Source organism: Aegilops tauschii, chromosome 7 (assembly GCF_002575655.3).
Source record: "Aegilops tauschii subsp. strangulata cultivar AL8/78 chromosome 7, Aet v6.0, whole genome shotgun sequence".
Taxonomy (NCBI): domain Eukaryota; kingdom Viridiplantae; phylum Streptophyta; class Magnoliopsida; order Poales; family Poaceae; genus Aegilops; species Aegilops tauschii.
Genome location: NC_053041.3, coordinates 335,404,604 through 335,421,166, shown reverse-complemented (window position 1 = coordinate 335,421,166; position 16,563 = coordinate 335,404,604).

Genomic DNA, 16,563 nt, shown 5'->3' with positions numbered 1-16,563 from the left:
TGTCTGCCCCGGCCAACTGCTTCTTGAGGGTGTCAATCCCGACTGTCAGTTCGTTGCGCCGGGCACAGAAGCGAGTCTTCTGAAGCTTCAACTTCTTGCGATAGTCCTTGGCAAGGGCTCCCGCGACCCCCTCATCAATCGCCACCTGAACCTTCGCCTCCCGAGAGGCCAGGGCGGCCTCGGCGGTGATCACTTGACACTCCATCACCTCTAGCCGGTCGTGCTCTAGGTTCTGCTCCAACGCCACCAACTCCAATGACTCTTCCAGGGCGCGGAGACCCGCTTCGCGGATCAACGGCCCTCTCGTGGGGGTGGGTGCAATCGCTTCAAGCTCCCGGACTCGCCGCTCCAGAACTAAGGCAGAAACCAGGAGCTCCTACTCGTGCCTTTCAACGGCCTCGCATCGTAGGTCCGCGGCCTTGGCTTCCTCGAAAGCACCGTTATGGGATTCCTTGGCCGTGGCGAAACACTCCTCATCCTTCGAGCAAGCAGCTGCATGCTGGAAGCGGCTGAAGTTAACGGCCACTTCGAGTTGGCGCCACCCGCGCACCAGGCGCTGATGCTCGGCCTCGAGGTGCATGTCGACATCGCCAACCTCCGCCTCGAGCCGGTCCAGCGTGCCCCTTGCATACTGAAGAAGGCCATGCCAGACAGCACTGCGGCCGCGAGCGAGCTTCAACACTCGGCCGGAGCCCTGTTCCATGCCCCCGGCCACGGCAGGAGCCCTAGAAGGACCGGTCGTGGTGGACGAGGCCCGGGGTAGGCCGTCCTAGCACCTACTCCCCTGACCCAAGCCGCGGCCCTGCGTAGGCCAGGTTTCAGGACGCTCGTTGGCTCACAGCAGACCCAAGTGCCGCTAGGGGATAGCGGGATAAATGGCGGCATCACCCATGTGAGCCCGACACCGCTCCCATTGTAGGGCGCGGGAGCCCCAAGGTCGCCGGCCGCCAGGCGTCGCCTCGGGACGAGCACGACTATTTCGGTGTTCGTGAGCTTGACCGTCGGGCCCGCGGGGCGAGTGACTGATGGGCACTTTGATGCCCCGGGGAGTGACGACAGGACACCCTTGCCCCTTCGCCTGACGGGGACCTAAGAAATGATGGGTCATGAGGGCTTGATGGGCAGACGTCAAAGAAAGCGGGGGACTTACTCGTCGGTGGCGACCCACTTGCTCATCTTCAAAGTCCGCGGGAGCAAGCCGGTGCCGCTCTTGGACCGCCTCTTCCTCGAGGAGGCGTGGACCCTAGGGACTGGCACCTCAAGGGGCGCCAGGCATTCCCGCAGGCTCGCGGTGGTGGCCGTATCCCTAGCCAGAGGGCCGGCACCACCGCCCGGAGGCGCGGTGGCAAGGCGGCCTGTGCTGGACGGCCTGGTAGGCCCATCCATCCTCGCCAGGGGCGCCTCGCTCGTAGGGTCCTCGGGGGATGGGACCAACAGAAGGGGATTGTTGCGAGGCCCCTAGTGGCCCGCGGGCAGCAGCCCCCACTCATCGAAGCGGGGCATTCCCCTGGCGAAGTCTCTCCTGTTCGTGTAGTCATACAAAGGGAGCCCATCATCAGGGAGCGCGCCGGCTCCCTCGCCGGTCAGGAGGCGGAGTATCCCATTCAGCGCGCTAGGGGGCAGGGAGGCCTCCTGGAGCCTCATGGGATCCTCGCGACCGGTAAAGGCCCACATAGGGCGTGAATGCCGCTGGAGTAGGGCGATCCGCCATCGGACGAACTCCCTCATAACCATTATCGCCGTTAGGCCTGCTGCCCTTAGGTCAGCCAGCCTCGCGGAGACCCGCGCGAGCCTTGGGTCGGTGAGCCTCTCATGCGCCCATCCAGAGCCCGACACTGCCGGGGAAGACAGGATTTGGAGCAAGGGGTTGTGCTGGGATGCGTCGACGTACACCCACTGCCTCCGGAAGCCCTCCACGTCTGGGCAGATCTTCATGTTGATGCCCTCGCCCACCGTCCCGCTCATTGTGTGGAGCAACACGCATCCGGAGCACTATGCATCGGCGGTTGACTGCAAGGAGAAGAAGTGCCGGAGCAGCACCACCGAGGGGGCGATGCCCATGAAGGCCTCGCATAGGAAAGCGAAGACAGAAAGGAGGGTGATGGATTCGGGATCGAGGTGCAGTGCGTGGACTTGGTAGTGCGACAGCATGGCATTGAAGAAATTCGAGAACTAAGGCAATAAGTCAGAGAAGAGAGCATGGAGATGAAGGGCAATGGTGGTAGCCTCCCATTCGGTGGAGCGCAAGGAGGTGGGCCAGATCCTCGTCGCCTTCCACTCATGGGAATCGTCCGCGACTGCGGGTAAGACCTTGTCCAATCCCTCTAGATTGATCAGGGTGGACCGGCCAAGTGCAGGCTCTGGTCCCGTCCGGCGGCCCGCCCCCGCTGCGGCTATGCTTCTCTTATTCCCGCGGGCCGTGGTTTGGCGATGGGTCTGTGGTAGCGCAAGATCTGGTGGGCGATGCGCGAGTTTGCTGAAGAGGGAAGTGGCGAGATCGGGCGCACGGTGAAGCAGTGATGGCCCTGCAGTGCGCGCCAGTCTTTTGTCAGCCTGGGCAGTTGCCGAGGCGACGTGGGGAAGTGGAGGCATCTGCGTCCCATCATGCGCCACGCATCGGGCCTATCCCGCAGGCGGTTGGGGACCGCATCGCTTCACCCTTCGCTCCTTGGCTTCGCCTCGAAGCCAGCCTGAGTGTGCCTTGGGCCCGGGGGCTACTGTCAGTGTTCTGGGATCGGGGGTACCCAGACATGCCTGCCTGCGGCCTAGCGCGCGGCCTCCTCGACGGCCCGATACGGCCTAGCTACAAGACCCCGAGAACAAGACCCTCGCGAGGGCCCCCATCCTCCCAAGGTGAACGACGCCAAGACCTCCCGAGGAGCAGCTCCCCGAGCCTACCTCCTGAGGAGCAGAGACTCCTATGTAGGTACCCAGCCTCACGAGGCACTCGATGACGTAAGTCGTGACAACCAAGGCCAGGCGGGCGCCAGCGAGCACAGAGGAGGACAATTTCCTCTTTGGTGCTAAGGAGGCAAGGACGTACGCGGGTTCCCAAGGAGCCCCCCAAAGGTTTCCATTCCGGTGCAACAAGACCAAGACCATAGGCTTGGCAGGACGGATGTCATCATCGAGCCTACCTATGCGTCAGGGCCAGAAGCTTTGCAGGAGAAGACCATCTTTCATCAGGTTAAGATGTACTTCATGTCCCCTTTCAAATTGGTCGTTGTGGAATTCCTTCCCGCCTAAGCTGAGAGGGAAGAGGAACAAGGCCACTATAAATATAGGCTAGTCTCCACCATAGAGAGGGATCTGGTCAATTGCAATCCCACTCCTAGAGCCCTCGCGAGGCAGCTCATCCACTGTACCTGTTTATCCTCATCCCTCTCAGGAGGCAATCCAACACAAAGCAGGAGTAGGGTTTTACACCGCAAGGTGGCCCGAACCTGGGTAAATCTCTATGTTCATTCCCTTCCCCACTCGCGCGAACTCGACAAGGCCAAGCCAAGAGGTGATGAGTTTGAGGCCGAGGCTGTATTAGATCTTCGTGCACGCCTAGAGTTCGAACCTTGTTATGGTCCACGGAGCCCCGATTCCGACAGCTTTGACATGGACTCCTAGAGAAAAGATGGAGCGAGCTGGCTAGTCCCTGCGTCGACCTTCAACCCTCTTCACTTCGCTCGCCTTGTCGAAAATAGGCTTGATGGCCTATTTAATTGCCTTGGTATCTGCATTATTCGGCAAGCTTGCAAGGACATTGGTGAAGTTGGTGTCGGGGCTCTGCTAACCAACCTGGACGAGTACTTTGAAGAGGACAGCCTGGCAGATTGTGGGCTTCTTCGGCACGGGTAGTGGATTGATTGGCTTGGAGCAGCTTGAGGGCGTCGACGACACTCTCAAAGAACATGGACAGTCTGGCGCTAGCGCTCACCTTGTTGTTGCTGGAATGGCTAAAGTTCTACAGAACAATGGTGGACAGCTGTGCAGTGAGGTTTTGGGCTGCATCGACAAGGCGCTCGGTCCAGATCTTCACACCTTTTTCAAAATCATTATAAGTGTTGGTGGTGCTGGCGACTAGATCCTTCTTTTTCTGGAGATCTTTGACCAAAATCTTCTGCCAAGCTCTACTCTCTTCAAGGTTCTTCTCATGCATCTCCGCCTTCAACTTCAAATCGGCAATGGACTCGTTGGCCACGACAAGATCTTTGGTTTTGGCTGATATGGAAGTTTGTATATCCTCCAAGTCATAGAGTATTTTCTCTCTGTCAACCTTGAGCATAGAGAGATCCTTGTTGCTGACCTCAAGATCTACCTCCAGCTTCTTCGCCTTGCCTTCCAGCTCTTTGTTGGCGGCTTCTGCATCTTTGGAAGCACCGACGGCCTCCTTGAGCTTGCCAGCGTGATTCATGGCATGGGCTTCAAGTGCCTCCTTGTGCTTCCACTCCAGCTCCTGGGTCCGCCGCGCAACAAGGTTTTCTTTCTTCATCCTTGCCGTGGAGCTTGGCGGCAAGCACCTCCTCGCGAGCGGTAAGGTCTTCTTCATGAGCATCAAGCCCAACCTTGTGCTTATTCAACTCAGCATCTCCCCCTGCTATCCTCTGCGCGACTTCCTCTTGTGCCTTTTTCGCATTAGATTTGTCCAGCATACATTTCTCACTGTCCTTGGTTACCTGGTCCTGGAAGTTGGTAACTTCTTGGAGGGCTTCAGTGTACCCGATCTGCATTTCATCAATGCGCTTCTGGAAATATGTTTCTTCCACTCCTATGATTGCTGCCCTAGAGCCCAAGCTCTCTGTCTGGCTGCGGAAAACTGCCTGTAGTTGTTGGAAATTCTTGCTCACGTCCTTCAGGAGCTGCTCTTCTTTAGACCCGCTGCTGCTGGCGAATGGTTCATCAACGATCTTCAGCCCAACTGCGGCGATGATATCCTTGTCAAGGATCTCTCGTTCCGTTGGCCCCCCAATTCTTGCCGTACCTGGGATGCATATGAGCAAGTTGTCGCCAACCTTGAGGTATCTGCTTGCCCAAGGATCTTCACATGTCAAAGGTTGATCCTCGATAACAGCTTTGCCCGCAATTGACGCCCTCATGGCTGGGTTAGCGCCAAGCGCTCCTACGGCAGGAATGTCGTCAGTGCCCCCTGTGGACTCGTTCTCGTCCTCCTCAGTAGCTTTCTTGGTGGCCTCCTCATATGCAACCCTGGCGGCCTCGCCAGCGGCGATCTTGTCAGCCTCAGCAGCGACATCCGTGGCAATTCCCGCAATGCCAACATCAATGTTCATGTTGTCGGTTGCGGGCAAATCTGCAGATGGAGGAGAAAAACAAAGCAAATTCAAGAAAACAAAAACAACAAAGGAAAAACTAATGCTCAGAAGCAAGTGGATTACCGGTATGGGGACTATTGAGGAGTAATTTCTTCTCATTCGGCAATGTCTGTTGTCGTCGTGTGGCTGCCGGCACCCATGCTTGCCGGCTCCTCAACACGGAGAGGCTCATCACTAGAGGCCCCTGCCGGAGAGCCATCTTCGGGCAGTTTGGTTGATGAGGACGGCATGTCAAGATTTGCCTCTTTATGATCTCCTTGGTGCTGCTGTTCTCCTACATGTTGATGTCAGAAATGAAGATCTCCACACCAAAGCTCACCAGCAGGAAATGAGTGATAGATTGATGCTGGGGGCTGTGTTGGGGCCTGCGTCGAGGACTAAGCTCCGGGCTGATGAAGACAATCTCTGGATCAGCCACGGTACTTCTCGATGGCTCGTCGCTCGTTGAGGTCTTTGCCCTCTTTGCCTACCTCTGCGCCAGCATTTCTGCATCTCTGAGAAAATGAAACAAGACAACTCAAATCAGCAAGTCAAGAAATCAAAGATTGGAGGAAGCAACGAGATCTCTTACTCTTATTTCTCGCATTCACTCATGGTAGAGATGTCAAACTCGACCTGTGGTCCATGTTTGTGCGGGGAGTTGGAGTCCTTGCGTGGTTGGCCGCGGCAAGAGCGGTAGGTTGAGATGACCCCGCTGATCCAGTTGCCGGCATGGTTGTACGCCTTGTGCGCCGCACAGGCTATTGCCGAGTTCCTTGCCGCTGTGTGGCCATGTCGGTCGCCTTCTTGTCAGCAACCCCACTACTTGAAGAAGGACGCACCGCGTCGCCGGAAACTGCCTTTCGAAGGACGCGTGGTTTCCTTGCAGGAGTAGGGGCTCCTCGTGTTGCTGCTCTTCAGGGGCGTCTTCGTTAGTGGAGACCCTGGCAGCCTCGTCGCCTTGCTCCCCGGCATCCTAGCCTTCGTCAGCAGGATCTTCCTCGGGCATCTGTACTTGTTCTTCACCGGTTTCGGCCACCAAGTAACCAAAATCACCAGCCTTTGCACCTAGTTGAGCTTCCTCTGCTCTGCTGTCAATGTTGGCCACTTCCTCGTCGGTGGTTGGGCAGTTGAGCTTTGGCTCCTCTCGGATGGCCCTCTCCCACAATTTATCGAATAACTCCTGCATGCGCTCAGCAGACGGTTCAGCCCAGGTTCCAAGAACACCATGAGTGTCGCACTCCGGCATCATGGCAATGATGGCGCTTAGGGCAGAATTCATGCATAGAGGAATTACGCCTGCCGGCAGCTTGTACTTGTCGTCTGGCCTGAACAGTGCATGGCAGAGAGAAGTATGCTCCAAGACCATCAAGTTGTTGTTCAACCCTGGATGCATCCTTATGATGTCAACATCGTTGTTGAACTCCCATGTTGGTCTTCCTTTGTTCTGCAGAGGAGCAATCCGGCGGCAAAGGGAATCAGCGTCAATCATTTCAATTGTGAGCTCGACATTTCTGAGGCGATGGATCCTGGTAACGACAATGGTGATCTTCTCGGCGTCTTTGTCGAGGTCGCTCCAGTCCCTTGCCACAGACTACCTTTGTCTGCTGGGGTGAGTAGAAGAGCGAGAAATTTGTCTCCTTGATCTAGCACCATTCCGCCTGCCACTCATCCCATTTCTGATGAAGGTTTGCCTCTAGGTAGATGTCCTTGTTCTAGCCCCTTGGGATCCAAGTGATGGCTGCGAAAAGAGCATCCCCAGTTTCGACGCAGGGAAAAAATAGTGGCGGAAAAGGGCAGTGTTGGGGACTACTCAGACAAAGTTTTCACAAAGATGCGCAAAGACTGACATGCATGTTACAGCATTTGGTGTGAAGTCAAGGAGATCTAAGCCATATGTGTACATGATGTCGTTGAAGAAATCAGAAAAATGGGGGCAGAGTCCATAGTAAAACTACGCAACGAAGAAGTGGAATTTATCTATGCTGTTCTTGACAGAGCCGGGAAGTACACGGGGGGGGGGGGGGGGTAGTGTGAGCTTTCGTCTTTCTCCCCCACATGTATGCATACCACTCCACCAGATCGCTCTTGTCAAGCACTGGCTGGAAGACAACATTTTGTCTCTGCAACTCCACCAAGGCTTCCTTCCTCGCCTCCGCCTCCGGGTTGAGGACCTTCTCCGCCTTGTCCTTGCTCGTCTTAGGTGCCATGGCAGCTATGGAAGTGGGGGCTAAGGAGGAGCAGGAGTGTGGGGGCGGCGGATGGATGCAGAGTGCTCTGTTTTGGGAGCAAGGAGGAAGATGATGGTGGCTTGTGAGATTGGAAAGAGGGGAGGAAAACGAGCAACGCCCTCTACGGGTTCCTTTTTATGGGGAAGGCGCGGGGTCGGCTCTTTACTGTCCGGCGTGGATGCGCTTTTGCAGGCGCACTACCGCTACAACAATTTCATCCCACCTCTCCCACGTTTCGCATTTAATGCGTGTCATGGGGGCGCAGTTAGAGAAGATTATGACAGTTATCCTCTACCAGGCATGCATGTGCATTGTTTGGGCCTAGCCCAACGACGCCTCGCATGCGTGTGTGGCCCAGGCCCGGAGGCTCCTGTTGGTGTACTAAGATTTGGGACCTTAGTACCCCAGACTTGTGCACAGGTAGTGGGAACCTTCCCGACGGCAAGGCTTATCGAAGGGCAACTAAGAACAAGATCAAGACCAGATAACAAGATGTTAAGAAGACACCCAAGCCAGATATCAGAAGAACAGAAGAACGATCTTGGGGTTGCCGGCAAGATCCTTCCCGGAAAGCTAGTGAAGACCCGGCAAGCTCTGAACCCGGCAAGTTTCCACTGCCTTGCCACCGCTCCACCTCATCGACCAGCGTGGCACTTGTCACATAGGTGTCGAGCGGGCAGGCAGTTAGGTAAGATTTATCTAGGCACGTGGGAGCTCGCCACTGAAGATAAAACTTTAATGGCACCCGTCACATGATCATGTCAAGAAAATATGAGGTAGATGGGCGAACGACACATAATGAGAGACACCTCTTGCTGGGGAGCTTCATCAATGTGACACCTCACGGCTCAATTAATGCGTTTGTCCTAACCCGCCATAGTTAGGTATTTAGCATTGTAGCCTCTATTTGTAGTGTGCATTTACTGTTTTGCCATTGTGGTGACCCCTTTCTCTATAAAAGAGGCCCACGGTTACCTTTACAAAGGTTGACACTTTGCTCAATTACACGTTTAGCTGCATTTCCTGCGCAAACCTTGCTGGTAATTTGCGCTCCTTGTACTTGTGCACATACACTCAATACAATCAAAGCAGGAGTAGGGTTTTACACTTCACAACGGCCCGAACCTGGGTAAACTTTGTGCGTTCTACTAGTTCTGCTCTTTGTGCTCGCCGATCTTCCCAATCGAACCGCAAAGGTGCCTTTGCTGGCCCCATAGATCGTCGTACGCATGACACCTGCGGTCGACATAACTAAAACTCCAGGTGGTTAAACCAAATTCACACAGAACAAGGGAGTACCTTGCTCTGATACAAATTGAAAGTGCAGGTTTACTCCCAAAGGGGGGTGAATGGGAGATTTTTAGAAATTCGTCAAACTCTGATGAAATTGACGAAGATTAGAGTGAAGAAATAGAAATGCAAGGCAAGTAATTCATCACAGCAGTGGAAAGCATACATATAGGATACATATAGGTGAAGAACATGCAATCATACAAGCATGAGGAAGATGAACTGAAGCAATCAAAAATGGCATAATGAAAGTCTTCATTTCAAATTCTTCAGAAGGAAGATCACGAATTCTTCGGCAACGAAATAACGTAAAGGTAAAGTGAGGAATTTGAAACTATTTAGGCCCGGTGAAGATACATCAATTTGGTAGACCAGTTCCAGTTCCTATATCAACTACACGTCTGGTTGAGGCAGTTGAGACGAACTCAGAGGATACTTAGTCGTCACAGTATTCCTCTTGAGCCAAGGTCACTTAGACCTCGCCTGATCACTCATGAAAAGTCCTCAAGGTAGACATCCCAAACCTAAACAAACTTGTTCACCGACACACCACAATGACTCTTGGGTGCTTAGAACATGACGCCTAACCGTTTGGAATAATGACAGTCTTCAAAGGTAACAGGCGTCGGATCACATAGATCAATCTCTTTAGTGATGCTCGATCACTTTGGCTCTGGTTGGATTTTCCTCACTTAGGATTCTCACAAAGTTGCCAGAGGATCGGTTGCTCTGAAATGACAAGTGTCAAGTTCTCTCTAGATTAGCCAACCAAGAAGTAGTTGTGGGGGCGGCTATTTATAGCTAGGGGGCAACCCGGCATGAATTGTCATACCCTTCTCGGACATGACTGTATTTAGGATAAGGGTCCACTCGACAACTGGCACGGGGCACAACAACGGTCGGAAATTTTAGCTCTCAATTTCAACGGGACACTCAATTTTCTCACGATAGGCAGATCGCACTAGCGAAATCCTAACTCCTCACCTGACCAAATTTGCCAGTGCTAGATGAACTTCGTCACTGTCGCTAGAAAATTCGCCAACTATTCCATAGATTTCCAAAGGCTTAACTCGAAGCGGCTTGTGTATGTATAGATTTGAGCATCACTTTGGAAATGAACTATGATTCACCTAGACCCTCTTTGACAGTACGACTTTTCCTATGACTCAAAATAAGAAGAAAGAAATTATGAAAACAAAGTCTTCACATCAATTTCTTCAAATGCCGCACCAATTTCTTCACTTCAAGAAATACACTTTTAGGGGTTGTCTTCCATGGGTTAAACCAAATCTTCAGGGACTATGACTCATGTGTACACTCACAGGCACATTAGTCCCTCAACCCATTTGTCTTCACTATGGTACGTCTCCAACATATCTATAATTTATGAAGTATTCATGCCATGTTTACAACAATTTTATATTGTTTCGGTATGATTTGATTAGAACTAACCCGGACTGGCGCTGTTTTCAGAGGAACTACCGTGGTGTCATTTTTTGTGCATCAATAAAAATTCTTAGAATGGGTCAAATTTTATGATGATTTTTTATGGACCAAAAGAAATCCCCGAAGCACCGGAGCTGGGCCAGGAAGTGGACGAGGAGGCCACAAGCTTGCTAGGAACGCCCTACCCCCCCCCCCCAGGGCGCTAGCTCCATGCTTGTGGGCCCCTCGGGCACCCCCTTGACGTTAGACCTATGCCAAAATTCTTATTAATACCCAAACCCCCGAAAAGAAGCCTAGATGAGAAATTCCACCTCCACAAGCCTCTATAGGCACGAAAGACCAATCAGGACCCCGTTCCGGCACCTAGCCAGAGGGGGAAATCATCACCAGAGGCCATCTTCATCGCCCCGGCGGCCACCGGGATGAGGAGGGAGTAGTTCACCCTCAGGGATGAGGGTATGTACTAGTAGCTATGTGTTTATCTCTCTCTCTCTCTCGTGTTCTTGATTTGGCACGATCTTGATGTACCGCGAGCTTTGTTGATATATTTGGATCTTATGGTGTTCCTTCCTCTCTACCTTCTTGTGATGAATTGTGTGTTTCTCTTTGAGGTTTCGTTATGTTGGATTGAATATTGGATTTGAGAACACTTATGTATGTCTTGCATATGGATACCCGTGGTGACAATGGGGTATTATATGATTCACTTGATGTATGTTTTGCCACTCAACTCGCGGATTCACGAGGTCACATTGGGGTAATCTATGCATAGGGTTGATGCACGTTTTTGCCGTACATTCTCTGATCAAAACTGTCGAGTGATTCTTTGTCGCACGTTGAGGGATTGTTATATGATCGAATTATGTTTTCATTGTTGAGAGATTTTGCACTAGTGAAGTATGAACCCTAGGCCTTGTTTTCAAGCATTGCAATACCGTATTTGCTCACTTATGTTACTAGTTACCTTGCTGTTTTTATATTTTTAGATTATAAAAACCTATATCTACTATCCATATTACACTTGTATCACCATCTCTTTGCCGAACTAGTGCACCTATACAATTTACCATTGTATTGGTGTGTTGGGGACACAAGAGACTCTTTATTATTTGGTTGTCGGGTTGTTCGAGAGAGACCATCTTCATCCTACGCCTCCCACGGATTGATAAACCTTAGGACATCCACTTGAGGGAAAATTGCTACTGTCCTACAAAACTCTACGCTTGGAGGCCCAACATGAGTCTACAAGAAGAAAGGTTGCGTAGTAGACATCAATTTTTTGCCGGGAAGGTGAGTGCTTGAAGGTATATCTTTAGATCTTGCAATTGAATCTTTTAGTTTCTTGGTTTATCACTAGTTTGGCTCATAAAAGAAAACTACCAAAAATGGAATTGAAGTTGCCTCATATTATTCATCTCTATAATGTGTTTCTTGAAAATGATGGAAAGCAAAATTGTGCTCAATTGTTAGAAGAAGAATTCAATAAATGTTTGGCATAAAATCTTTGAATGATGAGCATGATTGCAATGTTGTTAGTATGTATTCTTTTAATATCCATGATGCTAATGATATGCAAAGGCATAAGCTTGGGGATGCTATGTTTGATGAAGATGATATTTTTTGTCCCCCAAGTTTCTAGTTTCTATGGCTTATATTGCTAAATATAAATTGTAGAAACGATATGGTACAGTAGTCATTGTGTGAGAACAATTAGGAATCTTGTCGGAATCGGGGCTCCACGGACCCAAACAAGGTTCGAACTCTGGGGCGTGTGCGAAGATCAAACCTAGCTACAGCCTCAAGCTCATCGTCTCATGTCTTGGCCTCGTTGAGTTCGTACGAGCGGGGAAAAGAGGGGACACAACAGTTTAACCAGGTTCGGGCCACCTTGCGGTGTAAAACCCTACTTATGCTTTGTGGTGAATTGCCTCGCGAGGAGGATGACGATGAACTGGTAAAGTAGGTGAGCTGTGTCGTGAGGGCTCAGAGGGTGAGAATGAATAGCCTATATTTATATTGGCCTTGGTCCTCTTCCCTCATAGCTTTGGCAGGAACGGATTCCACAATGGCCAAATTGAAAGGGGAGAAGAGATACATCTTATCCTGATGAAAGGTGGTCTTCGCCTGCAAAGCTTCTGGCCATGACGCAGTGGTGGGCTCGGCGATGACATCCATCCTGCCGAGCTCGTGGTCTTGGTCTCGTTGCACCGGAATGGAAACCTTTGCGGGATTCCTTGGGAACCCGCGTACGTCCTTGCCTTCTTAGCACCAAAGAGGAAACTATCCTCCTCTGTGACCGTTGGCTCCCGCCTGGCCTTGATCGTCATGGCTCACATCATCGCGAGCCTCGTGAGCGGGGTACCTGCATAGAGATCTCTGCTCCTCGGGTGCCAGGCTCGGGGGGCTGCTCCTCGAGAGGTCTTGACATTGTTCGCCTCGCGAGGCCGGGGCCCGCCGCGATGGTCTTGCCCTTGGGGTCTTGTAGCTGGGTCATACCGGGCCGTCGACGGGGCCACACGCTGGGCCATAGGCAGGCAAGTTTGGGTACCCCCAATCACAGAAAACCGACAGTAGCCCTCGGGCCCAAGCCGCGCTCGTCATGTCTTCGAAGCAAAGGCAAGGACTGAAGGGCGAAGCGTCGTGGGCCCCAATCGCCTGTGGGCCAGGCATGATGCGTGGCGCACGAGGGGATGCGGATGCCTCCACTTCCCCACATCGCCTCGGCAACTGCCCAGACTGACAAAAGTCCGGTGCGCCTCGTGGGGTCATCATTGCTCATCCTCGCCTTGCTACTGATCCCCTACTCCAGACAGAAGCTCCTACAGATCCAACCATAGCGCCGTCCTTTCCTTCTTCCATCGCTGGCTCCGACGACTCCCTGAATGGTGCCTCCCAGGAAATCGAAGCCTATGGTACACGTCGCGACTTCCTCATCTCTTCCGGCGGCTCTTGCAGCCTCCTCCGTTGCCAAGGATGGGGACCTCACCCTGTGCTCCCGCTGACGGCGGGCGACACGAACGAGTGGCGCGAGACCCTGATCTGGGTCGGCTCCGCGGAATGGAGCACCTTGGCGAAGAAGGCCTACCCCTTCTTCCTCCATAGTATCTTCTCAGGGCTTGTCCCTGTCGGCGTTCTGGGATCGGGGGTACCCAAACTTGCCTACCTACGACCCAGCGTGTGGCCCCGTCAGTGGCCCCATACGGCTCGGCCACAAGACCCTGCAAGCAAGAGCCTCGCGAGGGCCCCCGGCCTCGAGGGGCGTACGATACTAAGACCTCACAAGGAGCAGCTTCCTGAGCATGCCTCCCGAGGAGCGGAGATCTCTATGCAGGTACCCCGCATCAACCAGGGTACCCAGACTTGCCTGCCTGCGGCCCATGACATGGCTTCACTAACGGCCTGGTATGGCCCATCTACGAGATCGCCAAGACAAGACCCTCGCGAGGGGCCAGGCCTCGAGAGGTGGACGACACCAAGACCTTCGGAGGGAGCGGCCTCCCCAGGCTACCTCCCGAGGAGCGGAAATTTCTATGTAGGTACCCAACCTCCTGAGGTTGGGATGACGCAAGTCATGACGACTGAGGCCAGGCGGGCGCCAACGGGCGCAGAAGAGGCAGTTTCCTCTTTGCTGCTAAGGAGGCAAGCACATGCGTGGGTTCCTAAGGAATCTGGCAAATGTTTCCATTCCTGTGCAACGAGACCAAGACCGCCAGGACGGCAGAACGGATGTCATCATTGAGCCCACCGCGGTGGCACGGCCAGAAGCTCAGCGAGGAGATGTTCGCGAATTTGAGAATATGAACCGAGCCGACGATAAAAAAAAAAGAAAATAACCATCCTCCTGCCTCTCCAGCTCTCCTCCCCCGAGCACCTCATCCCGCCGCCGCCCTCGGATCCCGCCGCCGCGCGCCCACCCCAGAAACCCACGCCCCCTCCCCGCGCCGCAGCGCGCCATCCCCGGATGCCCCCGCCGACGCCCCCCCCCCCCCGACGGGCCTCTCGCCGCAGCTATCCATCCCCGGACGGCACCGCCGACGGCCCTCCCAGCCCCGACGCGCTTCTCGCCGCAGCTCTGCATCCCCGGACGCCACCGCCGACGGCCCTCCCAGCCCCGATGCGCCTCTCGCCGCCGTCCCCCAGGCGCGCCTCAGATCGCCCCCCGCCGCCGCCTTCCAACCCCACCACGCACCCACCGCCTGACCTCCACCATCCATCGCAGCCGGCGACCGCATCCCCTGGCTCAGCTGCACTTGACCGGGATCCCCCATCTCCCAGCAAACCTCGCCGGTGCACGCCACCCCCCTCCTCCTAGGGTGCTCCTCGTCCGGTCCACTCCACTGGTGTCCACGCCCCGACGCGCCGACGAGAGCTACAACTCCATGCAACTCTTATTTTCTTTGTGTTCTATTGCAGGTTAGGCCCGGTGTGAACTTCGAACGGATCAGTGGTTGTACCGGCTGTACCAAGGCGGCTGACTCCACCACGCACGCGTTTGTGTTGTTTGATGTTCGAGTGTTCAGTTGTTGAAGTGAACTTGACGATTTGTTCTGAATTTTTGGCACTTCAAACACTGATGCGAATGTCTGAAACTTTCTCTGTGCACTGCAGGGCGACGAGTGATGCGGCGCACCAACCAGCAGCAGGCGGATCCGGCCACCGTGGATACCGCACGCACGCATCCATTCGCAGCTCATGGGCGCCATGGATCCCGCGCGCAAGCATCCTCCCACGTCATTCCTCTGCTGACTTACCACCACGCGCCGCCGCCGAAACATCCCAATCCCACCCGCCTCCCCCGTGTCACCGGCGACCCTTCGCGCTACCGCCTGGCGCGGCCGACCTCCACGGCAGCAGACGCTGTGGCTCTCTTCCTGGCAGCACCCGTGCGTCTCTCCGGACAGTCCTCTGCACATCTATGGCCGTTGGTCAATGGTGTTGTAGCTACTAGGAAAGAGAGAAACGCCATGGAGGTGTCTAGTGTTGTGCAATATAATCAAAATATGGTGAGGCACAATAGCATGAGTGCCAAGGAATTGAAGGCGCCAACGCACGCAACTGTACAAGCTTCATCTATACTCTATATTGGCTTCTTTGGTATTCGAATTCCCTCTGCTGAAGCACTGAAAGAGGACATCAAGCCAAACTTCAGAACACCACCAAACCTGGCTGGTAAGAGTCGTGTTAGATCCTATACGTGATCTATTTTTGTTGGGTCAAATCCTACGTGATCAACGTTGCCAGATTATTTTATTAGAAAAATGTCTTAATTAATATGGTTGAGAGAGAGAGGGAGAGTCCTAATAATATATGGCTAGTAGTAGTTGGGTAGAGTTTGTTAGTATCACGTCAGGTGCAAGTTTTAGTCGGTTCACAATCTCCTTTACGTATCGGCCGCTCCGGCCATGTAAGACAGGTTGGTTTTTATCGAGAGTTAATAGATACATAGAAAACGTTCCATGTTGGGGGACATCAAATATTGTCTTCATTGTTGATCCGCAAGGATTTTGCTGCTGCTGCGCGTGGAGCCGATCTAATCTACTCAACGCTAGTTTTTGATCTTACGGTCTTGCATCTTTGCTCGACCGGAATTTCTTATTGCTGCTGCAAATAGTATCGTGAAAGATTTGGGCCAACAAACGACTCGCCGTCTTGTCGGGTCGCATCACCCGACCTTCATGGGGTGACAGCCCCGGCCTTCGTCATGTGCATCCGAGCACAGTCAAAACTGCAGGGGGCAGCGGTAGAGGTGCAGTCGTCCTAGCATAGGGACAACCGCGCCTCGCCCGTTTCATGGGTGTGGCCCTAGCAGAGGTGCAGCTCCCCTTCGCCTGGATCCATCTCCGTACCACTGTCAGGACACAGGAGTTCAGATGTTCAACTAGAATGCTAGAGAGGGATTTCTGCGAGAGTTTAGCTGCTATTGTCCTTGGTTTTTGTGTTTGAATTTGCTGATGTCCGTGGTTAAAAGATAATGATGTTGGTTTCTACAGATGGTCATATCATTATCCATCCTCTTAGGTTTAGCATTCTGAAGGATGAACAAAAATAATATAATGTTAGTGTGACGCTACTTATGTATGCTGGTACCAAGCTTGATGATGTATTGGTGTGCTACACTTGATGATGTATTGGTTGTTGATGAGAACATGACTACCTTGGATACGACCAAAAATATTGCATACATGCATATTTGTCAGGTGATTTGTAGTGCAAACTATTCAATAATCTATTTATGTTATCCAGAACAAAAATACTTCACACACTTTTATGTTTTGCCTAATTGCAGGTGTATGGGA